Raw genomic sequence first — 25,156 nt, forward strand, 5'->3', positions numbered from 1 at the left:
AAAATGCTAAGATAAAATCCTGGTCTAAGTTTCTGAACACTGAAGTCCCCTATAAGCCACCGTGTATCTTAGAAAACCACTGCATGTTAGAGCTGGGGGCGGACTCAGAAATCATCCAGGCCCATGACACATTATACACATCAGGCTCTGACACCGGAGGGGCTAGGGAATGCCTCATGTAAAAGACTGCGTTAGTGGCAGAGTCAGGATAAAAGTCTCTCTGATAACTGTATCACGAGCATTACTTCTGCATATAAAACCAACTGCAAAAATAGAGTGTATACTGGACTTACATCAGTCTTTATTTCTCTAGTCTCCTGGTATGTCAGGGGTTAAATTTTTATACCTACTTTTATGTTGAGCTTATTGACTTACTATAATGCTAAGGTTGAGAACATTTGCCTCATATATTTATTGGCAAAGAGAAAACTACAAACCAGGTTCTCTGAAATCTAGAACAAAGGAAGCAAAACAAGAGAATGTTCTTTTCATATGTGACAAAAACAAACATTCTAGAAAAATCAAATTTAGAAAAATAGATGAAAGATCAGGAAAATAACTTGCAGTTATTTGAAGAGGGCTTTTAGGAACTGCATGGTACAACTACAACTACACATACACACACGGTGTGTGTGTGTGCACGCATGTGTGCATGCGTGTCCAGGTATATATTCCAGGACAACACTGTCAAGTCCTAGACACTCATCCCTGAGGACTTTTGGACTCCCAGTGCTGCATGTGATTCCCTGCCTAGTGGAAAAATGAATAATGAAGATGGCTGCTTAGAAAGATGTAGGCCGGGCGTGGTGGCTCACGCCTGTAATCCCAGCACTTTGGGAGGCCAAGGCCGGTGGATCACGAGGTCAAGAGATCAAGACCAACCTGGCCAACATGGTGAAACCATGTCTCTACTAAAAATACAAAAATTATCTGGGCGTGGTGGTGCATGCCTGTAGTGTCAGCTACTTGGGAGGCTAAGGGAGGAGAATTACTTGAACCCGGCAGGAAGAGGTTGTAGTGAGCTGAGATCGCACCATGCACTCCAGCCTGGCAACAGAGTGAGACTCCGTCAAGAAAAGAAAGAAGGAAGGAAGGAAGGAAGGAAGGAAGGAAGGAAGGAAGGAAGGAAGGAAGGAAGGAAGGAAGGAAGGAAGGAAGGAAGGAAGGAAAGAAGGAAGGAAGGAAGGAAGGAAGGAAGGAAGAAAGGAAGAAAGGAAGAAAGGAAGAAAGGAAGAAAGGGAAGGAAGGAAGGAAAGAAAGAAGGAAAGAAAGAAGGAAGGAAGGAAGGAAGGAAAGAAAGAAAGAAGGAAGGAAGGAAGGAAGGAAGGAAGGGAAGGAAGGAGGGAAGGAGGGAAGGAGGGAAGGAGGGAAGGAAGAGGTGAGGAAGGGAGGAAAGGAGGAAAGGAAGAAAGAGACCTTTTTATTTCCGTATGCTTTGAGGTAGGAAAATGTTTCAAATACATCACTTAGAAATCATTGCCTTCTTTCTTCCACCACATCCCACCAAAGACTACAAATCCAACATTGTTGACATAATCCACAGTAATGTATAGTTTAGATGGACGTTTTAGACACATTATGTCCTTTGATCCCAGATGTAGAGGCTATTGCCCCATTCGGGGGTTTGAAAGACAGGTCCAGAGAGTGAGTTTGGAAGCTCACAGAGCTATTGGGCAGCAGGTTTTCTGATTCTAGGGTCAGTCCTCTGTCCACTGACCTCAGGTTCTCAGGTCTTACTCAGACCCTTGGTTTTTATTTTGGAGATTTTATATATAATTTCTTCCCTTAAATGCTCCACCCAATTTGATTCTTCATGTTGACAAACATCTCAAACCATGTTTTCTTTTCCTTCTGTGCTATATCAAACTCACTACTGATCCTTTCTTTGAATATAGGAATTCATCTTCGGACAGATCACTTTAAACTTCCTCACAGCTAAATATAGTTCCTGAGATACTTCTTGTAGTATACCCTACGGAGAACAAAGACATAGGGTCAGAAGACCTGATTTCTTGTCCTAATTCTGCCAGTGTGACCACCATTGTAACTGCCACCACCATAGGAACCACCACTACCATTCACTTAATAGTGAATGTTTTCTATACCCCAGGTATTAAGTGCTTTACATTTATTATCATTTTCACTCTTCATAATGACTCTTTCAGATAGCCTTATTATTGCCCTCATTTAACAAATGAGGAGCATGAAGCATAGATAAGTTAAAAGATACCCACACAATTACACAGCCAGTAAGTAGGAGACAGGGATTCTAACGCAGATCTATCACTCTAGAGTCTAAAATTGAACGCTGACTTTGACCAAGTAACTTTCCTTCTTTGGGATGCAGTTTTATCATGTATAAGAAGATAAAACTAGATGATCTGTAACCCTGTCCATCTCTATAATATGATGGGTTTATAATCAGTGTTAACATCAAGAGTAGTTTCTAGCCTGACTCTGAAAAATATAAATCAAGCCAGTTTTTCAGAGAAAAGAATGGAAGTGGGTGGGCACTCATTAATAGAAAGTGGAGCAAAGTGAGTAAGCAAGTGAGACTCTTTCATGAAGAACATGACATCCTTGATCAGCACCTCCCAGCATCGGAAGGCACATATCGCAGCCAGAAGGCAGCGGGGCAGATCACATCTGTCAAAATTAGGGAGTGTCATTATATAGTCCTGTTTCCAGTGGAGACTCCGAAGCTACCTTCCTGCTTAACTTTCCCTCACAACACCCACTTTTAAAAAGCAGAGGAGTCAGAAATGTCAGGCTGTCCTCGAAGGCAGCTCCCTGGGGCATTAGCTGCCTCTGTCTTATTAAGGATAGTCAGGCATGACTCAGCTCCTCCATCAGCTGTCTGGGAAGGAGAACATTTCATGCTGGTAGAAAATCACCTTAAGCAGAACAATGGAAGATATTTAAGGTAGACAATTAGAGTCAGGTTGCTTATTACTCAAAATCGAATCACCCTTTTCCTATTCTACCCAGGAGGGCATAATCACGGCCAATAGGGAAACAGGGCTGCCTTTGCTTAGAACACATCAGAGCCCTCCGTCACCTCCAGTTACAACTATCAGCCACGGAGACACCTCTTTTGTGTGGGTCACAAAGCAAGGTGAACTGTGGGTTATGGCATGTCCTTCAATCAATAAACCCTCAGTGAAAACTCATCACATGCAACAGTTTATGTTAGGCTCCAATGAGGGATAAAGGTACAAGGAAGATATACACTGTGCTCTCAAAGATCTCACTGTCAAGATTGGGTGGAGAGTCAGGCAAACAACCACAACACCAAGCAAAATGAAGCAAATGCTAAAAGGGAAAAACAAAGATGCAACGTGTCATAGGAGGGCAGAAGGCACTTTTTTTTTTTTTTTTTTTTTGAGGCGGAGTCTCGCTCTGTTGCCCAGGCTGGAGTGCAGTGGCCGGATCTCAGCTCACTGTAACCTCCGCCTCCCGGGTTCACGCCTTTCTCCTGGCTCAGCCTCCCGAGTAGCTGGGACTACAGGTGCCCGCCACCATGCCCGGCTAATTTTTTGTATTTTTAGTAGAGACGGGGTTTCACCGTGTTAGCCAGGATGGTCTCGATCTCCTGACCTCGTGATCCGCCCGTCTCGGCCTCCCGAAGTGCTGGGATTACAGGCGTGAGCCACCGCGCCCGGCCCAGAAGTCACTTTTAATTCGGACTTCAAGATGGGTGGTGCTCATCAGCGCCCTCACAGAAGAGACGGCATCTGATTTAAGTCTGGAAAAAATGCACAGAATGTGCACTGACAGATCCAAGGAGAGGAGTCCAGGCTGATGCGAGCTGTGATGAGTTAGTACATCAGTCAGCTGCGGTTGGATCACAGGGTGTGGGATGATTTTGCAAAGCATGAGAATGGTAAAGGGTCAAAGAGACTAGGGTCAATCAGGGTAAGAACAAACTTTATCCTTGTAGCAACTGAGAGTCACTAATGGTACTTAATGAATAAAGTGACACTTTTTTTTTTTTTTGAGATGGAGTCTCGCTCTATCACCCAGGCTACAGTGTAGTGGTGCAAACGTGGCCCACGGCGACCTCAGCCTCCCGGGTTCAAGCAATTCTCCTACCTCACCCTCCCAAGTAGCTGGGACTACAGGCACACACTACCATGTCCGACGAATTTTTTGTATTTTAGTAGAGACGGGGTTTCACCCTGTTGCCCTGGTCTCAAACTCCTGAGCTCAGGCAATCCACCTGCCTCGGCATCCCAAAGTGTTAGGATTACAGGTGTGAGCCACCATGCCCAGCCTACAGTGACATATATTAATGATAAGTATGAGCAGAAATAAAAGATAGGCAGGGCATTATACTTGTGCCCTGAAGCCATCTGATCGGTCACGCACATGTGCAACTCCACATGTGTCAAGAATGGAATTTCTTTACCCATTTGTTATTAAATGAAGTCAAATGAGACAATTACAGCAAACTGGCTGAGGGGGTGGGGAGACACAGTGAGACGAATGGCTTCTGATGTGGTCCTTCTGCTTTACAATTGTTAGAGCAGGGCACTGTGACTTACCAAGTTGAGAAAGACTACATTGCCTGGCACGGCTCCTTCTTCATCCCCTAATGACCATCATCATCAAAGATAATACATGTGGCTGTAGAGAGGGAAGCCACTTTGTTACGGTTTGTAGGATGTAATCATCCACAGTCTTTACTGTTACTCTCTTCGGGGCCTCAAAGTATTTTAATAACCAGAAACCTCAATGAGTGACAACCCTCTATCTATACATCCCTATGACACCCAGGACATTATTTCATGGGTTATAAATATTTGGATACTGGATTCTCTTTCCAGCTACTCAAAGGCTCCTTGTTAACAGGGCAATGGTCATTTTCATCTTCACAGACCGCCACTGTGTCTGAAAAAACCTAGAAGTTCTATAAACATATTGAGTAGACCTAAGAGACTATAGGAGATCCAGTGATGGACCTGGGAGCAAGATTTTTAAAATAACAAGAAAATTAAAGGTTAGCAAAGACAAGCCACAAATCAGCTATTCAATACAGAACTCATTTTTTGAATATATAGAGAACTCTTAAAAGTCAAAGAAAAATGTCAGCAACTTAATTAAAAAGGGCCAAAATATGTTAACAGACACTTCACCAAAGGAGATATACATATGACAAAATGGCCCAAATCATTAGTCATTATATAAATGTAAATTAAAAATCACACAAGATACTACTGCAAAACTATTAGAATGGTTAGCAGTTTAAAAAATGGAAAGTCCAGGCGTGGTGGCTCACGCCTGTAATCCCAGCACTTTGGGAGGCCAAGGCGGGTGGATCACGAGGTCAGAGGATCAAGAACATCCTGGCTAACACGGTGAAACCCCGTCTCTACTAAAAATACAAAAAAATTATCCAGACGTGGTGGCGGGCGCCTGTAGTCCCAGCTACTCGGGAGGCTGAGGCAGGAGAATGGCGTGAACCCAGGAGGTGGAGGTTGCAGTGAGCCAAGATCACACCACTGCACTCCAGCCTGGGCCACAGAGCGAGACTCCGTCTCCAAAAAAAAAAAAAGAAAATAGCGAGTGTTCATGAAATGTGCGGCAGCTGGACTCATTCATTGAGGACGGGAATACAGAATTGAGTATAGCTACTTTGGAAAACAGTTTGGCAGCCTCTTATTAGGTTAAACAGATACTTACCATATGACCTAGCAATATCGGTCCTAGGTAACAAAAACTTGTGCTGACAAAGCCTGCGTATGGATGTTTATAGCAGCCTTCATCATAGTAGCCAAAAAACTTGAAGCAATCAAATATCCTACAACTAATGAATGAATAAACAACTGTGGTATGTCCATACAATAGAATGTTACTCAGTAACAAGGAATGGACTTCTCATATGTACAACAATATGGATGTACCTCAGATGTGTTATGCTAAGTGAAAGAAGTCAGACCAGTACAATTCTATCCATCTGATAATCTGGAAAAGGCAGAATTATAGGAGCAGAAAATGATCAGTGGTTGCTAGTGACTGGGGGTGGGTGGGTTGCACAGTGGCAGCATGAGAGAAATTTGGGGGGATAATGGGACTTTCTGTACCTCAATTGTGATGGTTGTTACATGGTTGTATGTATTTGTCAAAATTCATAGACTTCTGACACCAAAAAATTCAATTTGACTATATGCAAATAAGAGTGAATAAAAAGAAAAATAAATTTTAAAAGGTTCAGTTCCTGCCTCTTGTTTAAAGACTTGGCCTTACTTGTAACAACTGGGCAGAGGCAATTATTTAGTCATAGCCCCATTCTTCATTGCCATTTCTCACCCATCTCCAAGTAGTCAAATCACACAAATTTTTCAATGCCGAAGCTGGACATGACACCTCTGGATACAGATTGCTGCTCTCAGTTTGAAACCATTTGTCTCACTTTGAAACCCCCACAGCTGTTTCTCTGAACCTCTCTTATGATACTAACCACTTTGTACCTTGCATAACTGTTATCTGAGGCTAATTCGCTGCTAGACTGTGAGATCAAAGACACAGCTTTAGTCCTGCTCATCCAGCACAGTGCCCAGCACACAGTTCGGTGGATATTTGTTTCTAATGGGGTGGCATGAGTATTGTTTGCACTCACAGTAAAAACAGAGATCAGTAACTACATAGAGAGAAAAATCTATGCTTCTTCAGAACTCTCTGACATAAATACCTTATTATCGCATACAAAGTAATCTCATAGCTGATTTAAAGAATTAAGTGTTACCTATTTATTATATTCTTTCATTCATTCGCTGAGTATTTACTGAGCACCTAGTAAGTGCAAAGGCTTTGCTACACATTAAAGATACACAGGTAAATAAATCTGCCTGTTCTCATGAACTTCCATTCTAGAGAAGGTCACAGACATTAATTAATTAAGCAGTTAAATAAATAATTACACAATTAACAACAATTGCTATTGGAGTGATTGCCATGAAAAAGACGTACAGGGTATAAAGTGGATATATTAACAGGGATCTTACTTAGCCTGAGAGGTCAGTGATTAGGGCAGGAGATGGGATGTTCCCTGAGAAATCGATTTTTGAGCTGAGTGCAACAGAATGAAGATGTGAGGGGCAAAGTTGAAAGGAGAGTGTGTGACGGAAGAACTTAGGTGAGAAAGGCAACAGTACATGTGAAGTTCCTGAAGAATCTCAGAAAACTTCATTACCAGGGGCAAGAAAGACAGTGGAATATGAAGAAGTGAAACAATAGGTAGGAACTTGAACATAAAAGAGCGTATAGGCTGCTGTAAGGAACTTAAATTTAATTCTAAGAATAATGGGACATATTCCAGGGTCTTCCACAGAGGAGATACCTGATTTAATTTACCATTTGAAATAGGTAACACTGGTTACTGTGTGAAGAATGGACTGTAGAGAGAAAAAGTAAAGGAGAAACAGCTAATTATGAAGCAACTGCAGAAAAATTTAAGAATATGCTGGGCCGGGTGGCTCAGCCTGTAATTCCAGCACTTTGGGAGGCCGAGGCGGGTGGATCACCTGAGGTCAGGAGTTTGAGACCAGCCTGACCAACATGGTGAAACCCCATCTTTACTAAAAATACAAAATTAGCCTGGGTGGTGGCATGCACGTGTAATCCCAGCTACTCAGGAGGCTGAGGCAGGAGAATTGCTTGAACCGGGGAGGTGGGGGTTGCAGTGAGCCAAGATCGCGCCACTGCACTTCAGCCTGGGCAAAAAGAGCGAAACTCTGTCTCAAACGAAAAAAAAAAAAAAAAGAAAAGTTCAAGAATGGGATGATGTGCCTTGGGCTAGGATGATACTTAAGATGGAGAGGGGCAGATAAGAGCCACATGGAAAATGAGCAAAGATAGATTGATCAAAAATGTAAAGAAATAGAAAGGCGACTTGGTTCAGAGGCTCTTGAATCTCAAACTATGGAATGCTAGCTTGTTAGAGTCAAGAACTAAGCAAATTAACAGACGTGGAAACAGATTCTGAGAGGTTAAGTAGCTTGCCCAAATCACCCAGTAAATTAGCAACAGAACTGAACTGCAGCCTCAACATCTTTCATCCTCTTTATGTTATTCCTCATTTTTATTTTTTTTAGAACTTTGACCTCCACTTTGTGTTTCATTTTTAAAACACAGTATTGGTGCCATCCACGAGTCATGGTGAATAGCAGAGACCCTGAAACAGACATAGAACACATGAGACACAAAGGAGTGTGAAGAAAGGAACAGGGACTATTTGTTCTTTATCATATCCTAATGCCAATCAAATACCTGGCTCTTGGAAATACTTCAAACAATGGCTGTGGAATGAATAAAGTTTCTTTTCCCATATTCTTTGGGAAATATGTTGAAAAATACAATAGAAAAATAATACAAGTTTCAACGGATTTGGAGTCATCAAAACCAGGGAAGGTGGCAGAGAATCATAGGACCATAAACTCGTTGTCAAGCAACTGGTTTGGAAAAATATGCTATCTGCTTTTGAATTCTTAAACAATGGACATATAACTAAACGTCTGGATTTTGTGAAAACTCTGCTGGGCAAGGGTTTGCTCACATTTGGAAATATGGATTCTTGTAGGCAAGCACCCAGCTTCGAATGTAAAAAGTCTCAATCCTAATTTCATAATACAGAGCACCAACTGGTGCCTACCTATCTGCCAAGTGTGTGGTTTCTAGGCTCATTTGACTGAGCTTCTGCTTCCTTATTTGCTTTTACTGTTTACAGAAAACTTCAGATTTGTTCTCTCACTGGATCTCCAAAACAGCTCTGTGGGGCACACAGGCCTGATATTATCAGCTTCATTTTACAGATAAGGACACAGAGTCATACGGAAGCCAGGATTTGACTTGAGTCCAGGTTTTTCTTCTCTGCATTATACATTGTGAATTACCCAGGGCATGTTCTGATCCAGAACATTTTCTGAGCTCCCATAGCACTGAGATTTATATCTGTTACACTAACAAAAAAGGAAACACTCAGATGCCCCTTTACTGAATCAGAGATTAAAGGGCTGAGTCCTCTGAAGACCTCTGAATTCACAATGACCTCTTCTGCTGCTGCTTTTTTAAAAATCACTTTATTGAGGTATGACTGACATACAAGAAACTGTATATATTTGATGTGCACAAAGTGATGAGTTTGGAGATACATACACGGCCAAGAAACCATCATCACAATCTATGCCATAAACATACACATAACCTCTAAAAGTTTCCTCCTGCCCTGTTTATGTATTCATTTATTTATTATTTTAGTGATAGGAACACTCTATATAAGATTTAATTTCTTAGCAAATTTTTAAGTGTACAATACAGAATCATTAACCATAGGCACTAAGCCGTAGAGCAGATTTCCAGGACTTACCTTGCATAACTGATACTTTGCACCCTTTGATTAATACCTCTCCATTTTTCCCCCTTCTCAGCCTCTGGCAACCACCATTCTACTCCCTGCTTCTATAAGTTTGACTATTTTAGACTCCTCATATAGCATCATGTAGTGTTTGTCCTTCTGTGCCTGGCTTATTTAACTTAGCATAATGTCCTCCAGGTCCATGCATATGGCAGGATTTCCTCCTTTCTTAGGGCTGACTGATATTCATTGTATGATATAATGCATTCTCTTTATCCATTCTGGAAAAACACTATGGAAGTTTTGCCAAATAATTAAATATGAGAGTAGCATTTCATCCAGCAGTCCCACTTCTAGATAGATATTCATTGGGGTTGAAATCAGTTGAGCATGAGAGCTGAAAATGAGATCCACAAGAGCTGAAATCAGCTGAACATGAGATATTCACAGGAGATGTTCTCAGTTGAATACGAGAGTGCAAATACCTCAAATAGGTATGTACTTCAAAATACTTCAAAAAGACATTTACAATGGCACAGTTACTTTGGAACATAATTGGCAGTTCTTCAAAATGTTAAGCGTAGAGTTACCGTGACCCAGTAATTCAACTTACAGCTATATACCCAAGAAAAATGGAAACATACATACACACAAAAACTTGTACACATATGTCCATAGCAGCATTATTCATGAGAGTCAAAATTTGGAAACCACACACAGGTGCATCAGGGATGAATAATATTCATCAATTATGATTCAATGATGAATATTATTCATCACTAAAAAATGATATAGTGATACATGCTATATCATAGCTATACCTTGAAAACATTGCATTAAGTGAAAACTAAATCAACCACAAAATGCCACATGCAATATCATCCACTTATATGAAATAGCCAGAATAGGCAAACCTATAGAGACAGGAAGTAGACTACTGGTTGCCTAGGGCCTGGGGTGGGGAGAACGGGTTGTGGATTGGCTGCTAATCCTCAGGGCTTCCTTTTGGGGTGATGAAATGTTCTAAAATTACATTGTCGTGATGGCTGCGTGACTAATGTGTCTGGTTTCATTGCTGGCAATACAAGGAATCTTTAGAAAAAATATAAAATATAAAAATGTCCTTGGTAATAAAAAGGTAGGGATCCCTTGGATCTGCCAGGAAAAAGAATAATGGACTTGGGAACAGAGGACAAAACCTTGAGACCTGGTTCTTCTGCTTCCTATATGCAAAACTACATCTAAACCACCTAATCTCTCCGGGCCTCTATTTCCTTATTTGTGAAGTGAGAATAATAATATATTTTACAATGCTATTCTAAGATCAAATAATATAAGCATTTTAATACTGTAAATACCGTATGATATCATTCATATCATACAACCCTGTAATGGTTACTGAATGTAATGGTAATGTGAACTGTATCTGACACACAGTGTAAGCCCAATACAACATATGTTTATTGCATAGAGAAGTGAAGAAACACTGATGGTGGAAGGAAGAAGTACTCATTTGTTTAACACATGCATAACCATGCCTACAGATACTGAAATGTTGACAACTAGCTTAGTATACTCTGAGCTCTTAAAAACAAAACCAAAAACAAACAAAACAGAAAGCTGTCTATAAAGAGAAATGTTTAATGAGTAGATAAAGTTGGTAAGAATCAGGGTGTATAGATAGGTTTTGGGCTAAGTATCTGATACACTTTGGCTGTGTCCCCACCCAAATATCATCTTGAATTGTAGCTCCCATACTCCCCACATATCATGGGAGGGACCTAGTGGGAGTTAATTGAATCACAGGAGCGGGTTTTTCCTGTGCCGTTGTCGTGATACTGAGTAAGTCTCACGAGATCTGATGGTTTTACAAAGGGCAGTTCCCCCTGCACACCCTCTCTGGCCTGCTGCCATGTAGGGCATGCCTGTGCTCCTCCTCTTCTACCTTCCTCCATGATTTTGAGGCCTCCTCAGCCACATGGAACTGTCAGTCTATTAAACTTCTTTTTCTTTATAAATCACCCAGTCTCTGGTATGTCTTTATTAGCAACTTGGGAACAGACTAATACAATACCCAATATTAGTAGACTGATAGAGGAAAGTGGGGAGTCGCTAATTTCAAATTCCAAGTATTTGGGTAGCTAATGCTTAATTTCTTGACATGACATACTAACAAATACACAAACACGAGCCATGGTTATAATGCAGGAAAATCTATGGCAATATCTATTTTCCCTCACAAAGCTTCTAATTTAGTAGTCTACCGAGGTCATTTCATTAATATTAAAATTATCTCCGTGCTAGAGAAGTTACTAACATACCAATTTACAGATAGAAACAAAGAACCAAGGCTTAAACTATCATACCCGTCACAATTGCCTCTTGCTTGCCATCCCGAGGAATACAACAGTTCAGATCTATATACTTTCTTCTAAAAATTCAGTTACCCTTTACTTCCAATTATAAATTTAATGAGATTGAAATACAATCAGACAATAAGTAATTTTATTTTTGAATTATTTTTCATTTCAACTTCCATTTTAGATACGGGGGTACATACACAGGTTAGTAACATGGGAATTTTGCATAATGCTGAAGTTTGGAGTATAGACACCCGATAGGTAGTTTTTCAACCTGTGTCTTCCTCCCACCTCCCTCTGGTAGTTCTCTGCAGAGTCTACTGTTCCCATGTTTATGCCCATGTGTGCCCAATGTTTAGCTCCCTTTGCAGCAACATTGATGCAGTTGGAGGCCATAATCCTAAATGAATTAATGTAGTAACAGAAAATAAAGTTATTTTAAAAGAGGCAGAAATAAACCCAAACATAAACCCATCCGCTTTTCAAAGATAATCACTGTTAAAAGTTGAGTGGAGGCTGGACATGGTGGCTCACACCTGTAATCCCAGTACTCTGGTAGACCAAAGCAAGAGGATCACTCAGGAGGATCTCCTGAGGCCAGGAGTTCAAGACCAACCAGGGCAACATAGCGAGATCCCATCTGCACCAAAAAAAAAAAAAATTAAAAAATTAGCTGAGCCTGGTGACATGCCCCTGTAGTTACTGCTACTTGGAAGGCTGAGGCAAGAGAATCTCTTGAGCACAGGAATTTGAGGCTGCAGTGAGCACTCTAGCTTAGGTGACAGTGCAAAAGCCTGTCAACAAACAAACAAACAAACAAAACAAAACAAAAAAAACCAAGGCGTGCCAAAAAGATTTTCCATCTGCTTCCACATGCATGACCAGATTGGCGTGCTGGTAAACAGCCAGGGAGTGATGATGAGGAAGCTAATTTCTAGCATCAGTTTACCAATTTCCATGGGGTAAATACTCTTATCAAAGCCAATTTCAAACGACTAATTTGACAAATGGCTCAAAAGTTTCCCCAAAATTTAATAATTGGTTCTTACAAGCCCATACCGCCTAGTTCCAGCAAACAACTGCCACAGTTGGTAAAGGTTTCACACTAGTTCTGTTATGATACGTGTTTTTAAACAGAAACTGCTATCATAAATGAGTCCATCATATTCCATTGTATTGATACATATATATTGATTCACGCTCCTTGATCATGAATATTTATATTGTTTCCAAAGTTATTTATTTTAACAATCCTATGAAAAATATAGTTTTTGAGTATGTCTTGATGCATTTCTCTGATTATTTTCTTAGAATATAGGGTGTGTGGTTCAGTACAAGATTAAAGGGAGGTATTTTGGTGGTATCTTTGAAACAAATAGCCAATGTCCCTTCCACAAAGCCTATTCCAGGTGAGCTCTCAGCCACCGTGTGTGAGACCAGCATACTTGGTCATTAGATCACCATACCCTGACCAATGCTAGGCTGGATTGTTCTTTAATCTCTGCCAGGCTGATGAGTGAAAAAAAAAATGGCATCTCATGTTGGTTTAGTTTGAATCTATTTTCTCACTCATGAACTTGAGCTCCTTTTTAGACTGATCAATTTGTATTGATCTGTTTTTGACTGCCTGAACTGCTAGTTTCAAATCTTTGCTAATTTTCCATTAAAATGTGTGTGTGTGTGTGTGTGTATATAATAGCTCCTTGTATTCTGATGACATGAACTCTTTGCCATATACTTATGTTTTCCCAGTTTTTCATTTGTCCTTTAACTTACAATATTTTGTGCTATACTAATGTTTAAAATCTTTATGTAGTCAATTATGTCAAACTTTCTTTGCTGACGCCTACCTTTGACCACATATCTACAAACGTCTCCATCCCAACATTATAATAAATGTTTGCATGTATTTTTTTCTAGGGTTTAATTTATTTTTTACAGGAAGGGGAACATCACACACTGGGTCCTGTTGTGAGGAGGGGGTAGGGGAGAGGGATAGCATTAGGAGATATGCCTAATATAAATGATGAGTTAATAGGTGCAGCACACCAACCTGGCACATGTATACATATGTAACAAACCTGCACGTTGTGCACATGTACCCTAGAACTTAAAGTATAATAAAAAAAATTTAAATATTTAATTCAACTGCAATTTGTTCTGAGGTGAAGTACAAGGTAGGAATTTAACTATTTTTTTTCTAAAAATTATCCAAATGTCCTAGCATTTAAATATATCTTCTTCCTCTGACTCTGGATGTTACCCTGGGCAGCCGCCAGCTGCAGAGCTGGCTTCTTTTCTTTTCTGGATTCCTGTTTTCACTTCAATTTTGGCCTCTAAGGATTTCTTACCAACTCAGCAATTCATTTTAAATGACATTTATTTTTAAATGCAGCATTTCTAGCTGCTTTACAGCAAAAGGGGTGTTTAGAGGACCTTGCCCGCCATACTGGGAAAACCAGAAATCTTTTCCAATCTTATTCCTACATAGCAGCTCGCATGATCATTTAATACCTTAGCTGGATAATGTAAAGGCCCTGCCCAAATCCTTTCAATGGCTTTTTATTGCAGTTAATGTACCAACACCCTTAGTATGTGCTGCACCTGCCTACGTCTTCCTCTTCACCCCATGTTCCTTTCCCCATAGTTCTCAAAGCTCCTGCAACCCAGGGCCTACATCTCATGCCACTGCCTTTCAAGGTGGCTCTTTCTCATCCCTCAGTTCTCAATTAAATAGCATATTCTTTAATAGATCTTCCTTCACTATGGGGTAAGGAAAGGAATATCCCATTACTTTCTGTCAATATAATGCCTTGTTTATAACTATAGAGAACTTCTTATAAAAATGTGTTTACTTACTTATGTTCTTCAAGTAAGAAAATACTTGAAGCCATCCCCAAGACTGAATTCCATGAGGGCAAAGATAATTTTTGTTTTGGTTACCAGTATAGGCAAGCACAGTGTCTAGCACATACTCACACACTATAGACGAATGAATGAATACATGTACAATGTCTTCATCTTTACCTACCCTATACACAAGGGGCTGCACATAACAGGTGTCCAGGAGACATAAGCTGAACTGGGTTTCACATCTTATCATGAAGGACCAACCTCCCTAAATGTGGAGGTCATACAGAACTTTGACCTGTTTTTATTAAATCACAAAAGTACATATTTAAAATAGGAGGGCAATACTTATCATCCTTTTATGACAAAAATATTCCATGTTTTGAAATGAATAATCAGCCTGTTTAAAAAAAACCAAAACCTCATTTCCCTAGGGCTGAAGAGGATTTGTGTATTAAATCTGCTGGGATTTCAATTCTGGAGAGTTTGCAGTAAATGAAATAGCTTACCTGTGTATGAATATGGATTGGTTAAAATGCCCCCAGCCCATACTTTTGTGTAGTTGCTGAGCCCAAGTGACAGTTATTCTAGCTGTTTTGTTGCCATACACACAAAAAAGTGATCGTTTCCGAGAAAGATAAAACATTCCAGCTCCACCAGAAATAAAATAGAACTTGGAGTGAAACCACAATCAAATTTCACAGTTCACATCCAATCACTGCCAAAGACTAGCAGAAAAGAACTGGCATTTGTAAACTGAAAAGAATTTTCTAGAACTCTACACTGCTGGGTACCCAAAAAAAAAAAATCTCTGAGCCACATGTAAACATCCTTGACTGAGTCCCTTAACACCTAAGGGGAGGAATAGAGCCTGCAGTGAGTCACTGGAAAAGGAGCAAAAGCTAGGGAGTTAGAGTTAGTATCTCTGAGTTAGCCACAGGGGAAGCCACATGCATAATGCCAAAGCAACCTTGCAGAATACTAAAGTTAACAGCTTCCCACTGCACTGAAACCCACTGCATCTGTACCAAGCCACCTTTCCTTCATCCATCTGCAATCTTATTCCTGTATAGAACTGCTTTCCTTTAAGAAAATGTTTATAAACTTGGAAAGATGTGTATTATCTAAATATACACAATTAAAATGTAATGTATATGTTTCAGGAAGACTGGAGCAAATCGTCTCGAAATTCTATTTGCAACATGAAAAAAATCACATATTAGATTCTGTTTTGGTAACTGGTTAAACGTATCTTTTCAAATATGTGTGTTCCATATCATCAATTAAAGCATGTTATATTTTAAATGACACTGCATCTTAAAGTCAAACAGCAATATAAATTTTACCACTCACTTCTATAGTGATATGAGGTAAGTTAATTCAATTTTTTGAATTTGGAGTCCCTAACTTATAATGATAGAAGAAAACACATATTTCTGAATTATGAGGCTTTTCAGAAATGAATATAATATTATATGAATATAATCCTTGATTCAAAGAATGTTACTTTCCTCACCTACCTTCCTTTCTATTACATACCTACCTACCACTATATAGTAATTACCATTTTACAGAGAATTAAAATAAAATAGATTTAAAGCCATGTTTAGCCTTATATGGTCTTCTTTTAGTGATTAAAAACCCAATACTGTAAAATGCTTCATGGCTATTATTGTAGTCATCAATTATTACTGCATTATAAATGAGAGGAGAAACCCTTTTTAAGAACAGGATATTTAGAGTAATAAAGGTGAGAGAGCTAAAAGTTTGCCTTAATAAAGCGACCAGGAAAAAAGACACCGTCCTCACTTTCTTTTTTTTTGGGGGGGGGGAGTGGATTTTTTTTTATTATACTTTATGAATACATATGTCCTCACTTTCTTCCTGAAATTCCTCTTAGCATTTCACTAAGAATACCGCACGCAGCGGGAGGGGGGAAGTCCTCCAACACTTCCGATTCCTAATTACTCCATTCACAATTTCCATGATTTCAATCAACCTCCAAGTAAAGCTACACCCTCCTCTTAGACCTGAATATAGATTCGTTGGGTTTCTACTGTGCCTCAAGAAACACACTGCTACTAGCAAAAACATTTCACAGCTCAGTGTCAATTGCAAACAGCAGCAGATTGTTTCTGCCTTAGAACTAACAAACTTGCAAAAGGGGGTCCAGAGTCTTACACTTTGGCCCGCCATCTCTTCTTCCTTCATTATCCTGAAGAGCATGCAAAGCTTTAAGTCTCCACCATCTCTGCTGTACACTTTTTTTCAGAACAAAAGTATCCTGATTAACAAAGCATTATCCCTGGAGATGCTGACCACTCTCATGGCTGTAGGGGCACTAGATGTAAGGAAACTTCTGGAATAGTTAAGGTTTCTATTTTCTCTCACCATTTTAATACACTAGAAAGGAGGGAAAGAGTAAGACTGTAAAACAAACAAAAAACCTAGAAAAAAATTAACTGTTCAAAAAGGAAACCATTCAATGCAAAGCTCAGAAAAAAAGGGGGTAGTATTTAAATGTGGTATTAAAAATGGTTTAGTTTCTTTGGTAATCTGAAAAAGTATATAACTGAGTTTGTATCAAATCCAGGAAATCCGCCTAGAAATACTTTCTCTATCTCTATTTTTCTCTTTGCATTTTATGCCTCTCTCTCTCTCTTTTTCCTATTATACCTCTCTTTTAAAAAAGGGTCTTCTCTGTCTTCCTCTCTGCCTCATTATTCCTCTTTTCTATCCTTCTTCTCTTTTTTCTTATTTTCCTTTACCTTGAGTGGACACCAGAAAATGATGAAAAGACATGCAGACTCAAGCCGTGAATGTCAAAATATCTATCATATAAGAAATTCAGTTTCCTCTAGATGACCAGTTAAATTTAAAAATTCAAAAAACATTGAAAATATAACAGTAAAATTAATGTTTTCTCTCTAAAAATCAAATATCAGTCCATTAAGCAATTTTGGGACACTCTGAAGCCCCAAAGGATCTAGAGAAGAATAGGGCATTCAGGTTAACTCAGGTGCATCAATTTAATGCTAGTAGGTTTTTGCATCTGGTCATCAGATAAGTCTGTGGGAAACAATGAACGGCTTCTCCCCCTTGAAAAAAAAGGGCAAACAAAACTACAGTAAATAATAATTAATAATGGTTGGCATCCACTTGGGAACAATAATTTGTATATCTGTTTGCCTTAAAGCAGGTGTGTCCAATCTTTTGGCTCTCCTGTGCCACTTTGGAAGAAGAAGAATTGTCTTGGGCCACACATAAAATAAGCTAACACTAACAATAACTGACGATCTAAAAAAGAAAATCACAAAATGTCTACAATGTTTTAAGAAAGTTTCAAAATTTCTGTTGGGCCATATTCAAAGCTGTTTTGGGCTTCGTGGGGCCCGTGGGCCATGGGTTGGACAAGCTTGTTTTAAAGTGATAACAGAGTGAATCTAAAGTGTTCTCGCTCCAAAAATGGTAACTATGTTAGGTAATACATATGTTAATTAGCTAGATTTAGTCATTCCACAATGTATAGATACTTCAAAATATCATTTTACATATGATAAATACAGTTTAATCTCTCATCTAGTAATAATCATAAAGATCTATACTTCAACTATAGTTGTACTTTTTTTTGGAAGAGACAGGGTCTTGTTCTGTCGCCCAGGCTGGAGTGCAGTGGTGTGATCACAGCTCATTTTAGCCTTTACCGGCCAGTCTCAAGTGACCCTCCCACCTCAGCCTCCTGAGTAGCTGGGACTACAGGTGTGCATCACCATACTCAACTATTTTTCTTAATTTTTTTTGTGTGTGGAGTTAGGGTCTTATTATTTTGTGCAAGCTGGTCTCAAACTCCTGGCCTCAAGCAATCTCCCCACCTCAGTCTCCTAAAGTACTGGGATTATATGCATGAGCCAAAGTGCCTGGCCCATGGTTATACTTCTTATGTAAGTGTAAGTGATTACGAAAAAATAAAACCCAGCATAATAAATTAATAAAAAGCAATATTTAATAGAAAAAAAATCACACATATAAAAAATCATGATAGATGTGCTTGTTTTCTTTTTCTTTCCTCTTGAGTATCGACACTTATACAGTAAGTCCTGGAGAAGGTTCCACTGAGGAAACATAATTGGCAAATAGACTCAATTGGTCAGTCTTGCTAGCACTGGCTGGCAAGTTCAAATCTCAAAGGGACCGTAACACTTTCTTATATAAGTGAAGGGGGAAATGTAAACATCAGTATCTTGATGTACATATCAAAATGAACACTACTATAAACCTTAAAGAGCACTTTAAAAAATACAAAAGTAGCCTGTAATCCCAGCACTTTGGGAGGCTGAGGAGGGCAGATCACCTGATGTCAGAAGTTCGAGACCAGCCTGACCAACATGGAGAAACCCCATCTCTACAAAAAAATACAAAATTAGTCAGGCATCATGGCACATGCCTGTAATCCCAGCTACTCAGGAGGCTGAGGCAGGAGAATCGCTTGAATCCGGGAGGTGGAGGTTGAGGTGAGCCGAGATCGCACCACTGCACTCCTGCCTGGCAACAAGAGCAAAACTCTGTAGAAAAGTGATATTTATTTCCCAGTACTGTACAGCTATCCCAAGCATTTTGGTTCCTGTGGTAGAAGGAGAAATGAATGTCGTAAAAAAACAACAGAATATGGTCTAGGTTGTTGAGGAAGTGATGATTTTAGTTATTTTCTCTCATTGTCTTAGTTGTCTTGCATTTTCATTGTTCCTACTGTCTCTAAAACACAGAAAGGCAAAGCCAGGCAATTTTGTACATCAGCTTTTATATGTTTGGATAGCAGGTACTTGAAGGTGACTGAAGTTCCCAAATTATTTGTTAAATGTATCCATTTTCTCACTTTTCCTCAAAAATAAATGAGAGATGGCAGCACTCAGTGGATTTAAAACTAGAGCAATCATTGTGTTGTTATCCTAGGTGGGTATATATTTTATTTTCTAAAAAGTTAATCAGTTAAACAGAAAAGAAACTTTTTAAATGGTGAAAGAAAAATGGGTAGAAACTGGTCTTGGCAGTGAGTCACTACTAAGGTGGCAACCTGGTCCCTAAAAATATGGTCGAAATGAATATTCAGGGTTGGGGAAGCGAGGGAAAGGATAGCAAAAACAAAGGTAACTCAAAAAGGTAGAATAAATTCCTGTAAAACAAACATTTTTACCTACAATGATATGCAGGAGCGCCTGCAAAAACACTGGTATCCCTTAACTAACACAGCCATGCAAAGAAGAACCAGGTCATTTTTCTAAACTTAGAATTATCACTGTGATACAAGAAGCTGTGTATTTGCAAAGTCAGTATCAGGCCAATTATATGGTGCTTAAATCTCTTTTCAATCAGGCTACAGTAAATCCACACTTGGGAAATATAAGTAACTAAAACATAAGTGTGTTCCAAACTACAAACACAGCTTAAAAAAAAAAAAAGTGAAGAGATCTGCTTCCGAGAGGCATCATTTAAACAACAGGGTGAAATTCTGTAATTCCAATGACCTTTAGGACTAAGAATAAAATGAAACAGTATTCTTCATACATTTTCCAAATGTTTGGACTAAATTACATAGAAATGAAGAGTGTTCAGGGTGACTAGCCATGGGCAACTGGGACAGGAAGCAATGTCACAAGTATATCTGAGTATGGAGTTTTTAAAGCAAGGATATTCAAATAAAATGAGGCCAGTGGGGCTGACAGCAAACTGAATTCTTACCACAAGTTGAAAGAACCATCACATAGAATTAATAATATTGTATGTCTTTGCAAAAATAAGACAATTTAAAAAATAAAGGAAAAGAAACCTAGCCAACTATAACCAAAATACATTAAATGTGGACATTTTCTTTACCTAAAGTAATTCCCCTCCTGCATAATTTGTTCCCAACCTGCCTTTCGCTTGACTTCTAAATGCCTTCACACTGTCTTCTGAGTTGCCATGAACTATTTCATTCCCAAATAAGAGATGCATTTCTTCCTAGCAAGGAGCAATGATTAAGTCTTCCCCAATATCTCCTGACAGGATTGGTAACTTTCTCTGCTCTCACGGAATTCTATTTGGTAATTATTTTCTCTTCCTTCTCTCAAACTTTACTGTATTACTTTTAAAATAAGAAACTCCTCTTTCTAACCCTGGATTCGATGATATAAAATGTCAAACACATGATCTTTAGAATGAAGAGAAATCATTGTTAACACTGTTATTAGAAAGAATTCAAGTAGCTAATAGGAGGAGTATACCCTGTGTGTGTCCATGATGCATAATGTTCCTTCATAAAAAAAAAAAAAAAAAAAGTTAATCAGTTAAACAGAAAAGAAACTTATTTTTTTTATGAAGGAACTTTTTTTTAATTATTATTATTATTATTATTATTATACTTCAAGTTCTAGGGTACATGTGCATAACGTGCAGGTTTGTTACATATGTATTCCAGTTTCCAAGAAACTGGAATTGATTGGGATCAGCTGCTATTGTTTGTTAATTGCTTGGTTGGTTGGCTTGGTTTATAAATAAGGATGCAGTGATAAAAAGTGATGAAATGACCTCTTTACTGTCATCAAACAAGTCACAGAGTAAAACAGAACTTAAATCTTAAATCTCTCAATTAGTCCTTTTTACTATTTATATATTTTGCATTGTGTAATTCACTCCCAATAATTGGAAAGATGATTTCCATTCTCTACAAATTTTGTAAAAATATAATGGAAAAGGAATCAGAGGACCTTACTTCTAGTAGCAGAGCACAGTCCTAAAGAAAGGCAATGTAGTATGGGAAGAAAAAAAAAGAGCACTGTGTTTGGAGTCAAGGCAGCCTAGCTCTATCAGGCATGCCATCATGAACACTTGAGCTACCTCCCTGGATCTTCATTTCTCAAACCATCAAACATGTAGAAGAGTCTCTAGCTCCTACCCCTACACCACGGTTCCTGTGAAGTTAATGATAACATATGTGAAATCTAGCCCTGCACCTGGCACACAGTCAACTGTTGACTTTGAAATAAAATCTTTTTCAAAGATCTGTGTGTGTGCCTGCATTTTGGGGAGGCAGTGCACTCTCTTTTTCATGTGATTTATGCAGCAAATAATTTTGATATGGTAATATTTTTAAAATTCACTATATTCTATACGGTGCTATTTTTATTATCTCCTCAACTTGGGATCACAGGTTCCAAAATTTATTTCTACTCCAAAGGCAGCTTTTAACAATTCAGCTTCCTGACACACTGCCAGTGAGGCACAGCAAGAGACATGTATTGAGCTGAAGTTTCCATTTCGAAGTCTTACAAACAGAACTTCTTCGAGTTTATTAGGGAAAATATTTAATACTATAATAAGCAAAAAAAAAGGAATATTGAGTTTGAATTTTCGATTACAATCATTTTCCTCCTGAAGAAAATGTTTCGGTGGTGTGAGGGGGCAGGATAAGGGTGTAAGGATGTGCCTTACCTACAAAGCGTGGAAACCTACCACAGAGTAGTTCTTCAGCAGTTTACAAAATGATTACCTGTGATCCCTTAGATCTTAATCTTTTTTCTAAGTCATTTATATTCTAACAGACCCCAACTGGAGCATATTTAGTAAAAATAATATGGATGTCAGGAATCCAGAAACTCGTTGCAGTCACAAGCATGCTAAGTATAGCTGTGTGACTTCCAAGTAATTTGATCCTAACTTGTCTTATCCAACAAAGGTAGTTACAACAGCTCTGACTACCCCACGGTTTGGGTGTGAGAATGACATTGAATATGTACAATGCAAACTGCTTTTTTAAGCAAAGGGAGCTTTATTATTATTAACATAACTAGCACATTATAATTATAGAATCGCTATTATAATTATCTAAGCTTTAATTCCTTAAAGGGAAATAAAGCTTTCTTAAAAAATCATTTGCTTTTATCATCACCTAAGATGAAAATGTTGCTTCCCCATTCCTGAGGGGATAAGGAGATCACAGTACTGCTACCAGAAAAATCATGATTGGAAGTCAGAATCATCTGACTTTAAGGTCAGTTCACTGCACGTGAAAACACGTTGCATGGCGCTAAGTTCTTATGCTGTTAAGGTTTCTTTTTTATATTTGAGGATTCTCTTAAAAGGCCCACATGGAAGGACTTAGAACAAAATAAATGTCTTACTAATGCGATATGCACGTAGATTGCTTTAGGGTTTTCAGAACATTTCTGCTTTGTTCCTCACATCAACCTGTGTTTCCACTGAGATGGGAACCTGAGCACAGGGAGAGCCTCATGAAAGACCAACGGATCTGTCAGCATCCACAGATGCCTTGTAAAAGGCAATACTTTCATGTGCAGAGAGGTTGGTTGATCCCTCAAGATGCGTAATGATTTCTTTCTTCCCCCACTAGCCCAGAGCCAGTTGCTCTTTTCGTTTTTGTCAACAACATGTCCTTTTTGTTCCTCTCCCTCCAACTAGGAAGTGGCATCACTGTCAGACACAATACACCTCTTCATAAGGAAGGCAAATGAGTATGTGCCAGATGGGCTGAGGGGATTACAACATGTTTCCTGCTCCCATGGTGACGTAATGTGGCTGGTATGAGAACTTATCTTATTCAAGAAGTTAGCTTCCCCTAGCAGAATTATGAGTCACAGTTCCTGGGTAGAAAGCTCTCTTACCAACAGCACTTGAGGTGGGGGCTGGGGACTCCGTGGATGGATTACAGTAAAGGTCGTTCAGAAAAGTAACATGGCCAGGACTGCTGGGAAGGCACCAGCACTCACCAGCTTCCGGAACCCCCTTCAGCAACGGTAACAAAGCCACCTCTCCCTCTTCCTTCAAGGTGAGGGAGGACATAAAACTACATGGTGAATTACTGGCATGGACCCAAACAGGCTCCATTATAAAACTGGATAGTTTGGGGCCAGGGGAAGGGATGTATAGGGACATGTATTCAACCATTTGACACCTATGTATTGAGCATCTGCTATGTGTCTATGTGTCAATGATTATTCTGAGTGTTTGGATAACAAACAAAAGTTCCTGAACAAGTTCCTGCCCTCAGGCAGCTTAAAATCCAAGACAGAGGGAGGGAAGGGGGAAGGAAAAGATATGAGGAGAAAGGAAAGAAGGGAGGTAGAAAAGGAGGAAGGACAGGGAGTTGAGGGAGAAAAAGAAGAAGGAAAAGGAGGAGGGAATGAGAGGAAGAGGAAGAGGGAGGAGGAGGAGAGAAAAGAAAGAAGGTTAATATAATATCAGGGAATGTGAGTGTTATGAAGAAAACTAAAACAGGATAGAGGGAGAGAGAGTGACTGGTGGGGATTTTTAGTTAAGATAGGCAAGGAAGCTTCTATGAGCAGATAGCATTCAAACATAGACTAAATCAAATAAGAACAAACTAAAATCAAGAATTATATTTAACATATTTGAAAATCAGGACATCAAGAAACTCACCTATCAAATGGGACACCTAACCAAGAAGGACGGATGCTAGACTAAACAGCCAGGGAGCTGTCTCCTAGTATATCCCCGCTGAATAACAGCCCTGGTTATCTACAGCCATTCCTCTGTGAAGCCCCAAAGGGCCAACAAGGTTAGAAGTTACCTCTGGTTTCAGCACTGAGCTGTACTCTGTCCTACTTATACCACTCCTTTAGTGCTATTTTTGGTTTCTAATACAATGTTTTATGTGGCATGGAAAAGCTGAAACGCACCCAGAAAAGATGATCAGGATGGTAGGAGGGCTTAAATCCATGTCATATGAAAAACAGTTGAAGGCATATATTGCAGAACACTGAGGTCTGGTTATGTGGTAGCTAACTTAACATTCCGGAAGCCCTCTCACAAAGAAAAGGAATTAAAGCAATGATATGGAAAGTATGGTTTATGGTGTTCAGGGGAATTTTACATCAAAAGCTTTATAAAATGAGGACCTCTAGGTTCCCTTCATTGCAATTAGAGAACCATTGCAGTAGGTTTTGAATTGTTTTGTTTCTTTCTTTCTTTCTTTCATTTTTTTGTTTCAGTCCTGCAGTTGAACCAAGTAAATATTTGGAAAGAGACAAATTTCAGTTTTAGATACTAAAATCAAAGAGGCAAATTGCAGTTTTATGTACTAAAATCTTTCTAAGAATTTGATTAGTCCCAAAACATAGGCTGAAATTTAATGATTAATAATCAGAGGTAGAGAGTGATTTGGGCATAATTCTGGGAAGAAGAGGAGATCTGAAAAGATGGATTTCAAATAGCAAGTCTCTTCCATCTCTAATTTCATGTGATCCAGGCCCATGATGACTGAGTTTGGTTTTCAAACTCTACAAAGGTCTTAGCTGGTTCCTCTTATGAAGCAACATTCCGGGAAAGAATGAGTCTAAAGACAGATCCTTTTTTTTTTTTTCCTATATAGAAACCATATGACTAAAACTCATTATTTTATTTAACATCTCAATGGATTATTACCACTGCTACCTTCTCCACCTCTGGCTCAAATTTGAAAAACAGATTGTGCTATTATCACTTCAATTTTTCCCCAATAGGACCTGAGGTAAGGTAAAAAAACAAAACAAAACAAAACAAAACAAAAAAAACAATATTCTAGCTGGCTGAGTGTGAAGGT

At 39.0% G+C, this 25,156-nt stretch overlaps 1 protein-coding gene across 9 annotated transcripts in view; it reads right to left on the reverse strand.

Annotated features, from left to right (window-relative positions):
* IL1RA (interleukin 1 receptor accessory protein) overlaps window positions 1-25,156 on the reverse strand; it is a 149,892-nt gene that overhangs the window by 73,859 nt on the left and 50,877 nt on the right. The gene's annotated exons all lie outside the window — the stretch shown is intronic.

This window comes from Macaca nemestrina, chromosome 2 (genome assembly GCF_043159975.1).
Source record: "Macaca nemestrina isolate mMacNem1 chromosome 2, mMacNem.hap1, whole genome shotgun sequence".
Taxonomy (NCBI): domain Eukaryota; kingdom Metazoa; phylum Chordata; class Mammalia; order Primates; family Cercopithecidae; genus Macaca; species Macaca nemestrina.